Below are 21,340 nucleotides of genomic sequence, written 5' to 3'. Positions count from 1 at the left end.
CGGGGAGGGGCCAGACATGGTCCCTGATGCCGATCTTGGTGTTGCTGAATTACAGCAACACCGTTTAAGCAAAGAAAGTGATCATAGATCACTTTCTAAACTTGTTTTAATGAAATGACGTGTCAGGCACGTCATAGGTCGTTAAGTGACTGTTTTTGCGTGACGTGTCTGACCCGTCAATGGACATTAAGGGGTTAACTGAGAAAAATGATCGCTGTATTTTTTCGTAATTTTAACTCTTTATCACAGGCTAAATTCATCTCATTTATGTTCACCAAGTTTTCCAATGTACCATCAATAACCATAAACCTTGCAGAAACAACAACATATACTCAACTTACATGCACGTCTCTTTCTCCATATACTAAGAAACTAAAATCACAGCAATATATTATACTGAGAGTCCACGGGGAATTTTTAGTAGAGATGTCATTTGTTCTGTTAACACAGGTATTCTTTATAGCATTTTAGGGATATTTAATGGTCTAGAGCAGTTCAAGATACAAAATCATTTTACCAAATAAAAGAATCTAAAGATAACGCTCAACGTCATGTTAAAACACTTGGTTATTCCTATAAATACTTGATTTAAGGGGAAAAAACATAATATTTTAGATTATTTTGCTTAGTGAACATATATTTAAAGTGCCGGGAGATACATAATAATATGTATAAACATTTGAAAGCAACCAATGAAATATTCTTGTTGATTGGACCATTCCGTAGGTTGCTATGGTGATATGACCATTTTTGAATCCCCTATATTTTTCTAATGTAGTGCAGGCTAACGTTATTTCGCTTATAATATCCACTCCAGCAATTTAAATCAATAATGTACATAACTGTGATATATTTGTACATTATTCTATCTGACTGTAATGTTTATGGTTTTTCAATAAATTCATTACAGATTTTATTGAAGGAGATGGACTAAGAGTCCTGCTTTGTAAGGAGGAGAAATGTAACAACCGAGCTCATAATCTACAAATAGAGGGTTAAAGGTTTAAATATAATGTAAGGAAGTTTAATTGAGAAGGTGGTAGAAAAGAAGGACAGCCTCCCAGCAATCCCAGCAAAGTTTTCTGTGATGATATCTGGGAGAAAACTCTGGGTCGTGGGAGCAGCATTTTGACACGCCCACTACCCGCCCACTTCCCTCTTACACAGCGGCGTGGCCCGTGAGATCAGCCGGACCGCCCACCAACATCAGCCAGACCGCCCACCGACATCAGCCAGACCGCCCACCGACATCAGCCGAACTTCCTGCTCGCATCCGGCAAGGGGAGCTTCCGGTAGCCGAACCCATAAAGTTTCCAGGTCTGCCAATCAGCTCCTGCTTCTGTGTCACATGACAATTCATTTTTCCCAGCAAAATGTATGAATGACAACATTTTAGATAAAGACTGTTTTTTGGGAGGAGTTTGCGTATCAAATAGTACTAGGAATTATGTTATTTATATAAATATTTATAAATAATATATTTATCTATATAAATATGAAGAACACAGATCACGTTTCTAAGGCAGAACTTAGACTTTTTGGGACTTTTTTGAAAATATGTTAAAATTAAACTTTTTTGAATACATATTTAAAACATGGCTTTCCTCTGCCTATGATTGAACGGATTAACTAACTGGTTCAAATCTCCTGTGTTAATCCTTTGACCCTATTTATCATCTTCCAATAAAGCTCTACAGAATTAAACGGGAATTTTCATTTGGGTGTAAAACTCGGCAACCTTTTCCTGCTGAGTAAATCACCCTCATTTAACCTTAACAGCAATCTACATAAATTAACCGAATACGCAGGAATAGATAAATTATCCTCCCAAATGATCAAGCAAAAGAACATCAACCGGTTCATTTGAGTTGCTGGAAAATGTATCTTCTGGAACTCACTTTTTGTGATTTAATACTTCATGATCGGGGGGGGGCGGGGTCATAACACTAAAACCAATCAGTTAAACTGTGTTGCCCAGGGCAAATCAAATGTATATACTGGGTCAAAACTGCCCCTGTTGACGTCCGAAAGCGCCTACAATGGGCACGTGAGCATAAGAACCGGACCACGGAGCGTTGGAAGAAGGTGGCCGGTCTGATGAATCACGTTTTCTGTTACATCACGTGGATGGCCGGGTGCGTCGCTTATCTGAAGAACACGCGGCACCCGGACGCATCCATGGGGGCCGCACCTCGCAACTTACAGGACTTTAAGGACCTGCTGCTAACGTCTCGGTGCCGGATACCACAGCGCACCTTCAGAGGTCTAGTGGCGTCCATGTCTCGACTGGTCAGGGCTATTTTGGTGGCAAAAGGGGGACCTCCACCATATTAGGCAGGCGGTCATAATGTTTTGGCTGATCTGTTGGTGCTAAATAAATAAAAATATACCTGGAACAATTTACAACTACATTTGTGGCCATACATTGTATTCCTAGAAATAGGAAATAATCCTCCTGCTCTTATTCTATTACACAATTTTTGTCCGGTTGTGGTTGATTAGGTGACACGTATGAATGATACATACTCCGGCGCCCATCAATATATATAGACAGCCATTATAAAGGGAGTCTGTTCTTATCCATGTACGTCTCTGCGGAACCTGCTGATTTATCTCCGGCTTGCAAGACTTTCCCGAAGCACTAATCTATATGCTGATTTTTCACTACGGGGGAAACGATTTCCAAATTCATCAAGTGGCCACTTTTCTCTCCGCACCGCGCTGTATCGTCAGTCGGAGGTCTGACTGTGTTTGCGGCTCATTGTAAAGTGTTCTAAAAGACAATGCACTAGAGTGTTTTAAATAACAAGCGCTCATCAATTGTTTTAAGTAGCTACAGATTTTTACTTCTTGGATTTGGGGCCGGTGTTTTTACCGTACAGTGGAGATGAGTAAATTGTTGGCCGATATCGCAAACGGAGGGATAATGTTCTTGAAAATATGTTGAATTTTTAATCAAGACAATCAAGTATTTATAACATTTTAAAATGCTCATCAACAAACAATAAAGATCGCCATGACTACGGTGTGTTATTTTCTGGAAAGGTTTTAAAACAATCTTAAATCTACAAAGAATTATGGCATATGTACATATGTTTAATTATTTTTATTGGGAATGGGAATTGGTTTATTTTATCTGTTTTGACATGAAAATTGTATTAAATATTTACCTAGAATTAGGAGCCTACTGCAACCAGTATAACGGTACCAGGGACAATGTAACCAATCAAAGCTTTCAGTACTCCCAACGAAACGCTTAAACCTATGAACAATCAACGGGTGGCCCGTGCTGTTGAACCCAATGTTCTAAGTGGAATCAATAAGATCTCCTCTGGTTTACAGCTCTATGACTTTTTTTGCCATAAGCCCCCAAAATGTAGAGACTATAAGATTTTCGGCTAAAAAACAACTTCAGCAACTCGAAGAATGTATTGGCTTGGAGAAGAAAGCTCAGTGATGATGGAGACACAGATCTTGTGGTTCATTACCATCCCACCATGTCCAGGAGCTGCTGGAGCTTCATGTACCACAACTGACTACATGTAGGGTGACCACATCCGCCATGTTTTTACATATTGCTGATCAGCCCAGATAAAATGCTGCCCTGCCGTATGGGGAATGTATAACTGACTAATTGGCTCCCTTCCATAAGTCTATACATCCCATATACAGCAGGGCAGCATTCTATCTGGCAATAAGCATATTCTTCCTCACTTTTTTCTAAATCCTCTACTCAGACTCCTAAATTCAATACCTTAAAGTGGCATGTTTCCTGACTCCTTCATTTTTAGTCCTAGGTACTAAATAAACCTATGTGATTGTGCTTAAAGATTAATGTAAGCAATGTACATGCGTATGAGGAACCCGTCTTGGAAATGCCATCTTAACTTTCTGTTCTCATTCACAGTTGTGATGATGTACATCCTCGGAAATTGTCCATGACGTTGTCATAGAGCCTGACAAACAATCACCGTTACACCAACCATTTGGCCGTTTTCGGAGACACTTGTCCTCCATGACTCACAAATATCACCCTGTACCTCAATTTCCAATCCTCTTCCTTGGCTTACTTTATCATCACGAGAGAGTTAGGAATTCCAGGTGCCGTCCTTAAAGTTTACAGCTATAATCATCTAGTCATCGTAAAAAGCATACTGATAACTTATTTAGAACCAATCCTTCAACATCAATCTTTAGTGATTCTCGAAAGAACTTCCATAGACAAGAATAGGGTTAATCACCAGCGTAATAACAGCAGTTCACTGGAAAGCTATTACTATTTTCTCTGGGTGAATCATACCCTGATTATTACCCTACATTTTTTTTCCTGTAAGCGATATTCTGTATGAGGTCACTTTGATGATGAATCGTGATACAGCCGTATCTATAACAGAAAACAAAACTGCATCCAACTTTTTAATAAGCATCGGAGAAAGAAAGCTGGATAGTGTTAATTAAAATAACGGAGGTGTCCTGTGGCACAAATCGTGATGTTTGATTCATTAAATTTAATGGTATTCCACCTACTTTATACGTGTAAATTCTATTTTTCTTAATTTTTTGGGGATAGAGTATTTTTTTTACGCTAAGTGAATGTTTTTTTTTCTTTATAGCCCATACGTAGCCTCCTTAGCCCTAGAAATAAACGCGCACGTGAATGCGTTATAGGCATCTGTCCTCATTTTAAAAGGTGTTTTGCCAAGTTGGCTGTTTTCTGCCAGCAAGTTAATAATTAACTATAAATCTTGTGAATTTTAAAAGCATATTTTTGTTGATCTTGCCCTTTTTTTTTTAAACAATTGATTTAATGCCATGACAGCGGGTGAAGACCTTGATTTTTATTTTTATTTATTGTTGGTATTTTTTAATGTTTAATGTTTATTTCTTTAAAGACCTGAGGTGGGGCATGAATAAAAGCAAATATGGGAATTGTTTTTCTACAGGCTTAAAAAAGCGTTTTTTTTAACTTATTTTATAACTCTTCTTTCTGGGTTGATCATCATGCGACCTTACAGTCTACCAATACATTGTGTTTTTAAGATATCATGATGGATATTTTCAAGCTCTGACATCACATCGAACCTCCATCAATGACATAACCACTAGCCTGGATATTCCTTGCAAACTTATTCTTACTTCTCATGATCATACATGGGACCTCCCCAGGGCAGGCCACCTGGGGCACATCTTCTTCTGAGGAGGAACCCTTGAGTGCCTTCATGGGAGTGAATGTGGGCAAAGATTAGGGTAAAGTAGCTGAAAAGTATGAAGAACATGGGTGTGGAACGAGCATGGCCAGCCCAAAGAAAGAAGAAACTGGCCAAGGGCGATGTCAACCAAAGTAGGAAGTTTCAAACTGCATTCTAGACCAGAAGTGTCTTCCAGAGTTCATTTAGTATGAATAAGAAAACCTTTTTTTACGGAAAGTGATGTAAATTTAGACTGTTGGTAGGAGGGTAAGGAAATAATGTCATCTTGTGAACATAGAAGCAAAGAATTTTAATATTTTATATTTTATATATTCATTTTGTTACCAATGACTAGTGAAAAGTATCAGTTATGAACAACGAAGAATGAATTCACCTGGAATTGACCCCTTAAACCCTCTTATATTACGTTTCAAAAGCAACATTTTTCTTTATACAGCATTAATAACATTTACTATAGTCAATGGTAAGTTTTATTTAACACTATCCTTAAATATAACATTATTACAATTGAATGTGACAATAATTGATATTTTTATTAGACAGCATTTTTACTGTTGAACTAGTATAACTTATGCTATTGCTTTATACTATTTTATAAACAGCTAAAATAAAAAAATATATAAAAAATAGCTGAATTCACTCAATTTACTCAATTCATTAATATATTGATTTATATATATTTGGGTTAAAGTATATATATATATATATAAAAAAAAAGAGATTTCCTAAAAAAAAATATAAAGCATTTTTTGTTTTTAAGTTTATGAAGACATCCATTATACCATAAAACAAAAAAATGGAAATTTATTTACTAAAATGGCATTTAAGATGGCACTTTAAGATGCATTTTAAACATTATTATTAGTTATTGATTTATATATCGCCATCCTAGTCTGCAGCAATGTACAATGCGGTAACGGGAAATAATAAGTAATGCATAACATAACAGTTTGACTTACGGAAACAAAAGGTAAGGAGGGACCGGCTAAAAGGAGCTTACAATCTAAATGGTGTCCAGGTCAGTTTTAAGTTGGTGTTTAGAAGATGAACACCTCACACGACTCACAACTTATTTAATACGGGATGCTTCGCAAAGTCCCTATCCTCCAGACAAGTCTAGCCCTCCAGAAGATGCTTCTCTATGTAGTTAAGCTCAGGAGCCTAGTTGATGTGTTAGTCGCTACGAAGAATCCTTGAGTTGAACAGCTTTATGAATATTGCAATATACTTTTAAATGCACTCTATATGATCTCAGATAGAGAGGCACTCCAGAAAACTGTGTTCTTTTGGATATTCCAGCAAAGGACGTATTAGATACACTGAGTTGGAAATTCTTGATTAGTTTCATCGCAATCTTCATCTTCAGCCTGGGCCATACTCGAGGAGAACGATACAGAAGAAACATCGCAAGTGGTGTCCTCAACATCTCAATTACCAAACTTAACAAAAACAATGTTCTACCCATCCATCAATGGTCGTCTTTCAAGTTTAGGTAGGGGGGGGATGTCATTTGACTGTGTTTAACTCCTTGCCCAGTTCCGCGAACTCCCTGTCCTCGTTTGTACTTAGTGAGAGATATTCACAAACGGTACACCTCTGCAGATATGGTCAGGCTGGAGAAACCTAGCAGGTGGACCTGACGCTTATGAAGGGCAGGGTATGAAAGGTTATGAGTGTTTGGCTTTATGGACGATGTTTATGCCTGATTTTTAATCTTCCTCCCTAGAGCTTTCTCGCTTTTATCACATTTCCAGCTAAATTCCGCTCCACTACTAACCAGAGTTGAGTTATAATAATCCACAGACAGTAGTTTAGGACTTTGCCAGGTATTGGATGGAATCCTTGTTGGAATACCGCCTTGTGTAAATTTCTGGTGAGTAACAGTGATATAAAGTATTCATCTCTTTTGTAATCGCAACAATGTTGGTTCATTAATATGCACAATTGTATCATACAGTCCTGCTACCCCAAGGGTCAAAATAACTCAAAATCTGAAGATTTACCCGCCCGACATCATTTTCTGAACAAAGCTTTACTAATACTTAACTATATTTTATATCTGTAATTATTCCACATCATACTCAGACAATTTAATTTATCAATTTGAGGTTTTTTTGTCTTCTTTTGGACCAGAAGCAGGCAGGATGGGTAAAAGGTTGAACTTTTTGGACTTGGGACTTTTTTCAACCTAAATGGTCATCAATGCAGATGTCTTTGCCAGCTTGTCTGGATAAAAGAAACAAAAAAAATCAATCCAGTCACCTTCCCTGGCAGCGGCCTCATCCTTTAAAGTTAAAAGGTAGTATAATTTTTATAGATGCCAATATCACTTCTTGTTTTTGCCAAATATAAAGCTATAAAATGTGTTTAGTTGTGGCTCAATTTAAAAAGTTTAAGGAAAAAGTTTGTATATGCTGTGACATTGCCGTGTGCTACCTCCTAAGACTGATTCTTCACGAATCCCGCACATGAATTAAAATGATGATGACATTCAGTTTTATCATTTAGATATATTAATAGATGCACGTGTTCTTTAATTATAGCTTAGAAATGGAACACAGAAGATAGCAGGAACAGTCTGCCAAATGCTGTAGATTTAAATTCCCATGTGCTGGGTTGCTGATGTCATAAGTGAGAGGTCCTTCTGGACCTCTAATGATCCAACAGCTAGAGATCCTCATCTAACTATCGAGAAGGTTTATGTAGGTACATTAGCCACTTGCCTAGATTGACCTTTGTTTATAGGGACATTATAAGATGTTATCTCTCCCCTTCAGCTCATCAGTAGATGAATTCATATATATATGATCTGTGACAAGGTCTTTGACAGGTATAGCTAAGAAACAGATCAGTGTTGGAACATCTATTTGGTTTCTGCCTTCTACGTTCAGCTAACCCCAGGAGACATTATATATTACAAGAGAAGGATCAAGAATAGAGGTTCTTTTCCTGCTAGGGTTAACATTAATCTAAACCACCTACTTATTAAAAGATCAGGACAAGGTGGGTTACATTGTATCTGTGGAGTCTGTTAGCGGTATTATTAATGCACCTTTTACAAGAGAAACCGTTGCCATATACATAAGCAGATTAGTTAGAGAAGTCATTATGCCTTCGGATATCTTAGTATATATAATATAATCTAAAATTAGTGTAGAAATATCTTTTAACAATATGAGAAGTAGAATTCCAAGGATGATACGTCTGATGTCTTGAAAACGTAAATAACCCTACATATTAAAAACCCATTGGGACCAATAACCATTTTTGTATAAGAGAAACAAGAAGTTAATTTTGGGTTCCCAATGGGGTCATTCCAGTCCCACTTTCTTTAACACTATTCTACCATTCTCTTTTGACCATTTGCAATCTTTAAATGGAGCCAACGTATTTGGCTCACACAAGAAGAAGGTGATTCATTAACTTTTGTATTAATGTCATATGAGGTTGACAACCTTCCTATTATACTTATTTTTGAGCGATCAGCTTCATTGATCTGTTCTCCTATATGAGGTGCACATAAAACATTCAAAAATGTACAGATATGCATGTATATGTAAAGATATACAAATACAGCCATGTTCCGCTGAGAATGAACTAGGAAATATATTTATTTATTTATTACGCAAGGCGCAATTAAATGCGTTAAACACAGAAATGCTAGTCTCTATAATTGACAGGGATGTCTTCAGTTCAATTACGGGGGGAAAAAACGCATCATCTTTAGCCATCAGGCAATGTGTAATAACGAGAATTTTATATACTACTAGTTATGTCCTGTCTAACCATTGTACAGCGCTATGGAATATGATGGCGGTATGTAAATCAATAATAATCATTATGAATTTCTAAAAGCATTTCCCTTTTCTCATCAGACATCAGAATATTCTATTCTTCATATCACAGTGTATTGGGGGGGGATGACAAAAGTACTTGGCAGTGGATAGGTTAAAATGTAGATTAGAGCCAAGAACTGACATCGTTATGTAGAAAAAATAATAATGTACAATTGCAGATGTTGCAGAGTAAAGCAAGCTAAGTCATTAAAGCAAAAGGTGCCGGGCAGGAATAAATTGCTGGTAGTATGGCACTGATAGATAAAATAAACTATACCAAGTTAATAGAAATTCCCAACTACATGGTTCTGTTCTGGATTGCATCTTTTAACCCGTTATCCATGGAGATGTTTTAAGCATCAAGTGTCGCCGTGATCCATTATCCGCATTGTCTGTGGGGGATAGAATCTACATTTTAATTGGCACACTTCCATCTCTTTTGTATGGGTGACATTACATGTCAGACTGCGTTATCGTCAATGTTAGAGAACGGGACGAGCGGGGATCTGGTATTCATGATCAGTAACCCTGCAGTCTTGGTCTGTGTCATTCCCCTGTCATCAACAAATATTTGGTTGCATGTCTCATCTCTGTATGCGGACTTTACTGCTGGCCACGTTCCAAGGTACCGAACAACACAATGTTTGCTAGATTATTGCTTATACACAAATTACATATGCATCATATGACTACTATACAAGCATCATATGTACCCTAAATGTATCATCATTCACCCTGTAAAAGAGTTAAAGAACAGTCATCAGTTGTTTACATTCCTCGTTCCATTTTTTACCAAAATAGATCAGATGTTGACCTATTTTTATCTCTATACCACATAATTGTATGAGCATTCAAAGTCCTTTAGCTTCAAGCACTGGTTGGCACACCAGACAAAAGCCCTGTGGGCCACCGTCCGACAGCGCCACACACTCACCTGATCTGCCACTCCAGGGGCTGCAGCAAATATGAGCATGACAATGTAGAGTGTGACCACACATATCCAGCCAAGGACCATCAGGTGGCCTCTAGCCTTAAAGTGCCAGGGCCATCCCCCAATTCCCATCATGATATACATATTTCAAGATGCAATGGTAAAAAAAATAATTGTCAGTCTGCAGAAATGGGTGGAAAGGAGCATTGTCCATCCCCAGGGAAAATCGAGACGAAACAGGTACTTCTCTGTGAACACAACCTCCGTTCCAGTTCATCCCAAAAGTATTTGATGGGGTTGAGGTCGGGGCTCTGTGCGTCTGGTCAAGTTCTTCCACACCAAACTCATCCAACCATGTCTTTATGGGCCTTGCTTTGTGCGCCGGGGCTCAGTCATGCTGGAATAGAAAAGGGTCTTCCCCAAACTATTCCCACAAAGTTGGAAGCAGAGCATTGTCCAAAATGTCTTGACATGTCCCCTTCAGTATACCAAGACAATGCTATGCTTCCAACTTTGTGGGAACAGTTTGGGAACATTGAAAACTGTTGGGGTAAACTGGGATTGAGATTGCGAGCCGGGCGTCTCAGCCGACATCAGTGCCTGACCTCACAAATGCTCTACTGGATGAACGGGCAAAACTTCCCACAGAAACACTCTTCAAAATCTTGTGGAAAGCCTTCCCAGAGGAGTGGAAGCCGTTATAACTGCAAAGGAGGACCGACTACATATTAATGTCTATGTATTTAGAATGTGATGTCAATATTTGAAGATTAACCACAACCCACATGAGGAAAAAGCCCCTGCCTTGAACCTCTTCTTTAGTGGTAACCCGCCAAATACCACCGGCTGCCATCAAAACCCAACCGGTGGGTCAGGCACTACCCACCAAAATTCCGCAACTTTCTGTCTCTCTTCAGAGTGCTTTATCCAATCAACCACAGGTCTAGGTTGGCCCCCACCCCAGACGGACTAACCTGACCCCCTAAATGCCATCAAAGGCTAGTCAAAGGCTAACAGTTGACCTAACATAACATAAATCTAAGGGGGAGGATGGGATAACTCACTCAAAAGGAGGTAGCCCCTGTCTAGCAGTACCTTTTAAGCACTTCCATTCCAAAACCGGCCCTTGTGTGCTGTCCAAGCCCAACAAACCGACTTCATTTTAATTTACATTTTGCCATCCCGCAGACCCGGTCATGCCCCCTTTACAATTAATCATAAGGGGACTATTCCTGTTCCTACAACATCGTCAATATCTGGCAATAAGAACATTTTATATAACAAGCCTCATACTGAGGATAAACGGTTTTTAGAGATCTTTTCACATCCTGCCGATTTCTAGAATAAAAAAAAATGCGTGGAAAAAAAAAATCCCAAGCCTTTGTATTTTATGCCTCGATTCACCGAGCAGGATCTACAAATGATCTGTGTAAATGGAGATTTTCTGAAAGGGATGTTTTCCTGCCAGCTGAGGCTGAAGAGTTTGCAAATGTTGCTTTCGGACAAACTAAACATTTTTGTTTCTGATGGCAGCCGCGCCAAGAAATAAAAAAATATATATATATAATACCCAACAGGAGATATTATTGGCCCGAGGTGGGGTAGATTCTCAGCGGAGCATTAGGCCTTAGAGGATAAAAATATAGAATAGAGCGCACAGGCGACAGAAAACACATTTAAATCAATTGTACGACATATTGAACGTATTTTACAGAAATGTAGTAATAATTCAATGTTATATCCTTGCGTAGGAATTTAAACTTTGTGTGTTTTTATTTTGAACATTTTTTTGAAACAATTTGTGTGACTGTTATAATGATCTTTAATATTAAATTTAATATTTTTGGATTTTATTTTAATACTATATATGTCAGCCAACTATATTTCTAATTTTGGGGGGGCAAATACGGTAGTATAAAACGCAATTGTATAAAATGCGGATTTTGTCAGTATTCAAGAATTCAAAGGACAAGCGACATATATTTTTACCCAATTAATGTCTAATCGGTGGCATTGAGTAAAAGCGAGGTAAAGATAACTTATGAGCGAAACGGAGATAACTCATGGGTTAAAATGAAATGCGTTCTAGCAGCAGACGCTTTCCTGTGTAGCTCACAAATCATTATTGAAACACCACTCATTGTGTCACGTAATTGTTTGGAAATGGAGTAACGCACTAACGCACGCCTCCGTGTCTTCAATAAAATATTTCCCGGTACAAAAAAAGAGCCTTTGGATTAAAGAAGCTCTTTACTTCTTGCCATTTGTGTTGAAGGGTTAACTTAACACATTGTATTAAATGCCTTAAAAGATTATATGACGCTACATCTTAGTCTGTGATTTAGGGCACTATCCACTAAACTTTAAGATGTCGCTTGTCTTACAAATGTAACTTGAGTGGCGTTTCAAAACTGCCGGCAAGCACTCAACCAAGTCACACTGAACAGCTCCTTGTCTATTAGGTAAAGCTGATATTGAGTCGATTGCTGTCAATTTGGGGGCTGTGATTGATTCTCCTGGCAAGTTCAGTCTGATCTGGCTTGACGTTACAGCTGTTGAATGTGACTTGACTGCTGTCTAGCTCACGAGTTTGCCAACCCAGTCCTCGAGGCATTATAACATGTCAGGGTTTAGTAATTACCACGTTCTAGAACAGCAGGGGGATTCATACAAGCAAGACCACTGGCGTGAGGACTGAGTTGGGAAAGACTGGTCTATAGAATTGTTCATTCAAATTCATACGAATTCGTACAAAACAAACAAGAAACCACTTCATTTTATTTATCACAACACTCAAAAAAGTCCATTGAATTTCATCCGAACCCAAAGGGCAGGAAATTAAATTTGTTGCCTGAAACCGAACCAAAAACAAAACATTTGTCCAAATGTCTACTACTAGTCTAACTGATGAAGCCTTTTAGTCGGAACTTTCGTTTGAGTCAGCAGTCGTGCTAAAGGTCAAACTGGTTGTCGAGTCTTTCAGTCCTGTTGAGTTTAATGAACTTCGGGTTCCTCCTCTGTTCAACTCAACTTCTTGAGTTGCTGTGTTTTCCATAATAATTTGACTTAATTTAGGACTCTGTAGAGTTCAGTTGACCATCTTGGATTTTCAGGTTTAGTTTGAGGTTAAGCTGACTTTAATGAATATGCAACATTTGGTCCAAATCATACAATGCTGCCATGCAAACTCAACGCGACCTTTGGTGAATAGACTCCTATGTTATTATTACTATAATTTACAGAGGCTAGCCTATTCTGGACCAATAGAGGGATATATACTGCTGGATGGATATACCTTCTGCCTTCGTTGACAATGAGTGGAACATTCTGTATGGAGTATGGGGTTATCTCTGGCTAACGTACAATTTGCTAGATTACAGAGAATTCTACAGACAGAACTCTCCGTATCTCTGTTCAATGTGGATTGCCGGAGCATCTAGAACGGTATATATTATACACAAAATAATGGAAAACAGAGATAAAATGTTAGTTGTATTGTGTACTCCTGCAATATATCAAAAAAATGAGATAATGTAAAACAGCGTGAAAAATAAGATAAAACAGTAACCACTGATGCATATATATATATATTTTTTTTTAATATATATATATATATATGTATGAATATATTTCTACAAAATGATTCACTCTTTTGAAGATGACAATTTGCAATGTATTTGTAGTGGATGTATAGATCGATGTGTCAGGTTACACAGTGGACTTTTATCGAGACTTGTCATTGGTGTCAGACTAGTGTCAGACTGAGTTATTAAGACTGAGCCAGTCTAATGCCTATCACATCCAGTATGACAAGGAGCCACGATGTGTGGCTTGTAGACTGGGCTAAACAAATTAGAACACAAACAAATGGCTAATATGCAGCTGCCTGAGAACAATACATTTACTATTTAACTATTTAAACAATGGGGTTTTTTTATGATTTTTTATCTGATTCTAGTAATTTAGTACAAGTTCCCATTTATTAAGTAAACTTTATCTCATTTAACCGAGTCTATTGCTGCCAGAACTATTAACAGCCACGACATTTGGCCGTTTTTAGGACTACTGGCAGGTATGAACGATTTTTATCCAAAAGATATAATATAATATGGCGATCTGCAATAACGTCTTGTATTTATAGTTGTTTTTATTTTAAAGCAAGGATTTCTGGCTTCACGGATACCCAGGACAGAGTATTCAAGCATGGAAAACAGTTTTTTTTGTTGTGTAGCAATAGAACGGCTCAATACCTGATTGTTTTAGCTTCCTACTACAAATCCATTTCAGATTTAAAGCAGTGTTACCAACTGGGAATGAATTATTTAGGCCATCATGATAAAAGCGAAGCACCGTCCTGGCAAGGCTTTCCTTTTTCATCGTAATCCACAGGGCTAAAGCAAGCATGCAAAAGCGACTTAGTTTAGCGATTGAAAAAGCGAAACCTGCCAGCATCTCCATTGATACCAATGTAATATGTATATATATATTAAAGATTTTGGGCAACAATCTTCTAGTCCCATACGTTGTCCCACAAGCTTGCGACTTTACAAGCACATTAATCAGCCAATCACAGATGACCATACCTCGGAACTCTCCAGGAATGACCCGGAGTCTCCTGATAAAGTGCTGCTTCCCCGGGTCTCCGGGTCAGTACCCTCTATCTACGAGCAGACGAGCCGTGTGCCCTTACTCCATGCCCAATTTCCCCCTGATCCCCGCCCAGTTCCCTCTCATTAAAGGCTTCAAGGGTTAGACCCGCCCAACATGCTGCTAGCCCTACCCCTACACAAAGCCACTCCCCCAGAAGGGGTAGAGCTCCGAGTATATACCCGATCTCCTCTCGCTGATTGGTCGATCGTTTGCGTCCTATCCTATTTTCACAAGAATTTGGGTGCTATTTATATAAATAAATATTCTTTGTGCATATACTGAGCTTTCAGAAATATATTCTGAATATATTTAAAAACAAATGTCTTTCTATTTTAAGGACACATCTGATATGATTTATACATAGGTGGCTGTTTTTCAGACTATGTAAAATGTAATGATTTTCTACAAAAAAAAAAGTCAATAATATGTAAAAAAAAATTCTGCAAAAAATGATTTGGGTTTACATAGTCCTAATTAAGCACTATGACATTTTAATTCGATTTTGAGATCCGTTTGCATATTTCAAGGGGTTTAAATGTCATTGCTCCTCTGTATACTACAAACGACTGGGGGGGGGAATTCCTGATATCCAAAATGTTACCTTTTCAATAAAAAAAAAAGCTTTCTATCGTGGACGAAACTGCAACCCCCCCCATCATCATCTTCAAACCCATTGATTATACAGATCCTATTGTATGTTGTCCAATGTGAGATATATACATATTTAGAAAGGCTTAACAATAATGACCAGTGACGTATGCTGGCCAAGGCCGACTAGACTTCAGTATTTAGCCACGGAATTCTAACTATACATTTTGCCCGATACATCCCCTTTTGGGCAGCCGTCTCGTAACAGTTATGATTCCAAGGTTTGGTGACAACAGTACTGGCAGTGTCACGCGTGTGCATGTAAATGAATGCCTGATTGCATATTCATGGGGGTGATTATTATCAACAGGCCTGATCGTTTCTGAATAAATTAGCGCTCATTGTCATTAAGCGGTTGCGTGCCTGTTATATTTATCACAAAAAAAAAACAACAATCATAATGATTTATGTAACATTGTGGCAATTGTCAAAAAAATGTATCCCTATCGTCTCATTTCCATGATGACTGATCAATGTGTGGGTAACGCCTGGCTCTGATGTTATCGTATTGATAAGGTATTCGCACTACAATCTGTTAAACAGTAGGTCCCACTTTTGCCACTTGTGGTTAGTGAATGTCCTACCCATTTGGATTATTGAAGACATTATGTGCGTTATCACAATGTTAAATGTTTCCCAGCAGAAGTGGTAGAGGGTAATACAGTGAGGGTATTAAACACGCATGGGACAGGCCTACGGCTCCTCAATCTAAGACGAGACCAACGGCCGATAAAGGTCTGTTGCCCGAATGGTTCTGATCTGCCGTCAGATTCTCTATTTCCATGCTTTTCTGTGCTATCGCCCCTCTATGTTTACAGTTTTTCCTTTGTAAGCACTGTGCGTATCCTGCTACTGACATTTTTCATACACTCCACAAAAGAAATCAACTCAACTTAATGATCTGGAGAAATGGCGACTTAATAATATTGCACCTTGTCTTCAGACAAAACAATTTTGTGGTAAATGATGGTTTACTTGGGCTTCCTATGCTTCGGTTGGTAGCAGAATGTGGAGTCTCAAGTTTCCTTTTCTTTAGTCAGTATCAGGGATTTTAAAGGAACATTTTCCGAGTTATTTCTTGACCTAAGGCCTGTCATGCTGAGCCTGGGTCTCAAACACCAACAGGGCCATCTAGGTATAAGGAAAGTCATGGGAAACCAGTGGCAAATTCTGGCCTAGGATGACTAGACCTAGAGCGACCGGCCCAGGGGGGTTATGGCAGCCCCACTATCGGCAATCAGGATACCTGGTGCACTGCTTACTCAATAAGCCGACCGGAGAGATCTGACATCTCTGTTGTAACAAAGGAGGATACTAGAGAGAAAAAGAATATGAGATATATAAATATATATATTAACAGATATCCCTGAAAGCAGAACCATACAAAAATTCCCAAAGGAGGTCAAGCGACTCCTCTGCGAATACATATAGCGAGCTGCTTTACTATCCGGACATCTGCAGCAGCTGTAAATACCGTCTGAGTGAAATAGACGAGTCTGACACTCGAGATAATTAGTAATGTAATGATGAAAAAAAAAATCTTTGATTCTGTGTACACATCGGAGTAAAGGGCACCCAGAGAGACACAATTAGTAGCCGAGATAATAACAGCCCCGGCGGATATTTCAGAGGTTGATGAAAGGACAGAAAAAATATATCAAAATAAACACCAAAGAAGGACAGCGAGGCATTAAAGGCTTCCATTATTTTCTGTATACACCTGCTCTATAAATAGTAAAAAATATATATTTATAGGATAAGCTTCTGAGGAATGTCTACACAGCTAAAGAGTTATACCTAAAGTTATAAAGAATGTCTAAAATATGGAATCGTATATAGAATGCTGCTTTCATCCATCCCACTACCAAGATTCTCACTTAATAAAACAGATTTTACCGCGAAATACTAAACTGCAACATTAAACGCAGAAAGGGATTTAACAACGAGAGATATTACAACGGATCACAGAGGCCGTAACCCTTTTCCCCATCCGCAAACTCGTATTAGTTATTTGTTCTGCTATTGGTTATATTGTTCTCCATTCCAATTACCCTGATTGGCGTAGCAGACCAAATGCTTTAGTGCAACTTTTTATATTAGACGCCCTGAATAATCCAAAATATTCAAATATTTATATCCACGACATACAGGACATCTGTTTTGCAAAGAATTGAGGGTTTTTTTTTGATCAATGTAATTATATTATGTTACTCTAACCTAACCACAGCCATATAATTATTGGATGTCAAACTCAGCCATAGACAGGCCCAAACTAGCCATCTGGCTCGATGGATAAATGCCCGGTTGGCCACTACCTGACAGCGTCACACACTCATCCATTCTGCCTCTCCAGTGGCAGGACACGCAATGTGCAGCCGGATATGCTACATCGGCATAAAAATATTTAGCATGCAGTTGCGCATATCCGGCCGTTGGCCACACTTACGTCATCAGGCGGCCACTGGCCTTAAAGTGCCAGGGCTGCCTTGTCATCGCTAGTCTGGACTAGTCCTTGGACACAATGGTCAAATGCCTAATGGGCCGGTGACCAACAGAGCTTCAAACGTGCCTTTCGCTTCTCCTACATTAATCCAGGAGGCATCCTCGGACTACAAAAGTTTAGCGTGTGGCTGCATGCAAGCGATTTGTGAGCTGATTTAACGTGCCGGGGATGCTTTTACTGTCCCATCGGCTACACTACTGCTTTCAGTACTCGCCGAATGCCCAGTGATTTAGTAATGGTGCTATTACATGGATATTGTTAAAACCAGTAGGGTATCCTTTCCACTGCATCATGTTATCAAGATAACCCCATTTATTGAAACTGGAAATCAGTACTAAGTTTACCCAATTAAAAAACAATTTTCCTTAAAGGGACATTTTACACTAATCTAAGAATAGCCGTTTCTAACCTGTAATCAGGACAAATAAATTATCCCTATTTCTCTAAAATATTGCCAAATTATTGATCTATTTTTCAAGCATAAGAAACAAATAAACTAAACGCAGATGCAGAACACTCGTACAAGGTGCAGAAAAAGGATCCGGTCAACATGGTAAAGCCGCTTTAGGTAGTTGCCCCAAATTTGTAAATTAGACCCAGCAGTCCCGGGGGAGGGGCTTCTATGGCAAGCATATTGCTGTTAAACACCCATTAACTGATAAAATCTCCTACATTGTAGCCAAATTAAACTCAATCTATACCCAGTTATCAAAGACTCTGCAATGGATTTTTACTTACAGATGTTACTTGCAGGAACTGGTCCCGTATTCTCATGGATTCCGCACACACCATAGTAATTACCTAATGGCGGCAATTTTGCACTCACTACTAGCCTTCTTTTAGTTGAGATCAATATCTGATTCTCTGTATCTAAGAAACACCAGGCGAAGCAAGAACATTAAGCCAGCTGCCAAAAACACGCGATCCTGTTGGGTTTTGGTTGGTCCATCGTGTCCTGGTGAAGAAGTTACCGTGGACTTAGTAACTTCATGAACAGCTGAATAAGAATAACATTAGTAGTCATAACAATTTGCCTACCCTTCCTATAATCATTCCATTTAGAAATATTTATTTTCACAAGTTATTGTGATTACGGAATCTGTTCCACATGTCTTCTCCAGTTGGACTCATCCTGAGTTGGACTCCAGTTGGACTCATCCTGAGAAAATACTTCTCGCTCCTGGACTCCAAAAAATAGGTTTTGGGATAGGTCATTTTTTCTCAATCCCGACGTTAAAAACAACTGACGGTTCATGTTTTGTGGATATCTCTAGAGGAACACAAGTCGGTAATCTATAAATCCTGGACAATGAATGGGTCCTAAGCCTTAATTAGTGGGAAACACTTCTAGTCACCTTCACTGTAAGATTCCATAATATTAGGATTTAGTGGAAATGCTTTCCTCTTGTTGCTCCTAATTTCCAGTGAAGGTTCACACTGACATCCATTTTAAAGATCTGCCGATGGCACACATATCCATAGAATAAAAGAATCAAGACTCTGTAAAGACTCAAACCTTCATCAGCCGTTGGTCTCGTCTCAGATTCAGGAGCCCTATGCCTATCCCATATGTGTTTAAATCCCCTCACTGTATTCACTGCTACCATTTCTACTGGAACGCCATTCACCCTCTCTATCAAGTAAAGCTTCCTTACATCACATCTAAGCCTCTCACCCTCTAGAGTTACATTATGACTTTTTCTTCTAACATATCTCCTCTCTTGCTATAAACTTCCCTTCTGTACTATCTGTAAGTATTTAAATCTTTCCATCACATCTCTCTCCTGCTTTCTCTTCTGTCCTCCAAGTTATAATATTAAGATCCCTTAGCAGTTCCTGATAATTTTTACCCTGTAAACCATTCATAATTTTATTTGCCTTCCTCTCTCTCCGATGTGTCGATATCCTTCTGAAGATGGGGTCTCCAGAACTGAACACAATTCTTTAGATGAGGTCTGATCAGAGATCCATAAAGTGGCAGAACCTCCTCTCTCTTCTCCTGCTACTAATGTCTCCAGACATACCGCTTGCTTTTCCCGACAATTTGTTGCACTGCCTGCTTGCTTTACAGTCGAGTTGTAGTAAATCTACAATCGAGGTGATCCCATGCAGCTTTACTGTGTAACTATTTGGGCTGTAGTTATATGACTGGCTGAGTATCAATGTACACATTCCCCATAGGCTTTATTACCATAGTGTGGGATGACCCCCCCCCCCCGGCAGCCATAGTGTCCCTGCATTAAAATCCCATTCTCATTCCTTGAGCATATCATAGAATCTCATGCTTCACAAAATAAATGAGATTGAGACTCGGGTCAGTAGCTTTTGTTACTCTATGCTTTTTTTTTTCTTTTTTTTTACGATACCATATATATATGTATATATTTGACGTACAATCTGATTTTTTGAGCACAGTTGATGTATTTTCTCAGAGATTCCCTTTGAAACTAATTCTAGCGGCTTAACCTTTTTAAGGACCTCGTGATGGATGTCTCTGGCAATTTTTCTGATCTCTACGCCATCCGTTTAAGACGTAGCTGCTACAGCACTTGGCGTTTTTTTTTTTTTTAGTTGAGGATTTTTAGGCCGTGCGGAATTTTTCACCGGAGGGACAGGTCGTGAAGTCATTAAGATGCTGGAGGTGCCCGAGCGAGAAATAAAAATTGGTTACGTAACCCCTGTAACATGAGATTTATAGACGCGATGACATTTTACCATCAATGGAAACCGCCATATGCTTTTACAACATATACATTATTATAGACGGATAGACTGAGAGATAACCTTGGCTTTTTAAAGAGAAAGGAATGACGTCTCGTTTAATTTTTTTTTTTGGGTGTAATAAGTGACCATTTGGGTCACTTCTATGAAAAGTCTAAAACCAAACGGCCCATGTTCGCTATGCTAATTAGCCATGTGCCTATCTTCAACTTGGGGGTTTTAAATTACCAACAATATCACTTCCATCGTGGACGTTAAGAAATTAGATCTTCGTCTCAATGCATCAAACGCAACGCTTGTAACCAACAGCCGAGGAGCGTAAGCCGGATACATTTCCTTGGCTCGTAGGGAGAAATATAGAGGGTCTTCCTAAACATACTCTCGCAAGTTCCACGCCGGGAACGTAACACACATTGCCGTGAAAATATCTAACGCAAACTGAGAAAAGACGTGGAAAGGCAATTGTTTTGGGGGGGGGGGATGAGAATTCTAAAAGTCACGTATATCACGGGGTTTATATATGAGCCATGCCAAGTAATGGTGAATCAGTAGCGCGGGTCTGAGAATTTACATGGATATCGTCTAGAGTGTTGAAGAACACATTCTCCCCTCCCTCTCGTGACTGTCTGACGTCCGCGGTCTCTCTCTCTCTCTCTGACTGCAGCAGCTTGGAATTCTCTGCACACGTCCACACTGTCTCTGGGCTTTTTTTTCCAAATGCATATGAGGTTTAACTTGGAAGCCTTTGCTGTAAACAGCATGTGCCTAATATATAACCAACAGCTACACTGTGAATAGGCTATAACATGACATCACAGGCTTATTGTTCCTATTTGTCACA

General features: G+C 38.9%; 1 protein-coding gene across 2 annotated transcripts in view; it reads right to left on the bottom strand.

Moving 5' to 3' along the window:
- ADGRA1 (adhesion G protein-coupled receptor A1) overlaps positions 1-21,340 on the bottom strand; it is a 162,817-nt gene that overhangs the window by 32,808 nt on the left and 108,669 nt on the right. The gene's annotated exons all lie outside the window — the stretch shown is intronic.

The sequence above is a fragment of the Spea bombifrons genome, chromosome 11 (genome assembly GCF_027358695.1).
Source record: "Spea bombifrons isolate aSpeBom1 chromosome 11, aSpeBom1.2.pri, whole genome shotgun sequence".
NCBI classification, from domain to species: Eukaryota; Metazoa; Chordata; class Amphibia; order Anura; family Pelobatidae; genus Spea; species Spea bombifrons.
This window is presented reverse-complemented; position numbering and strand designations above follow the sequence as displayed.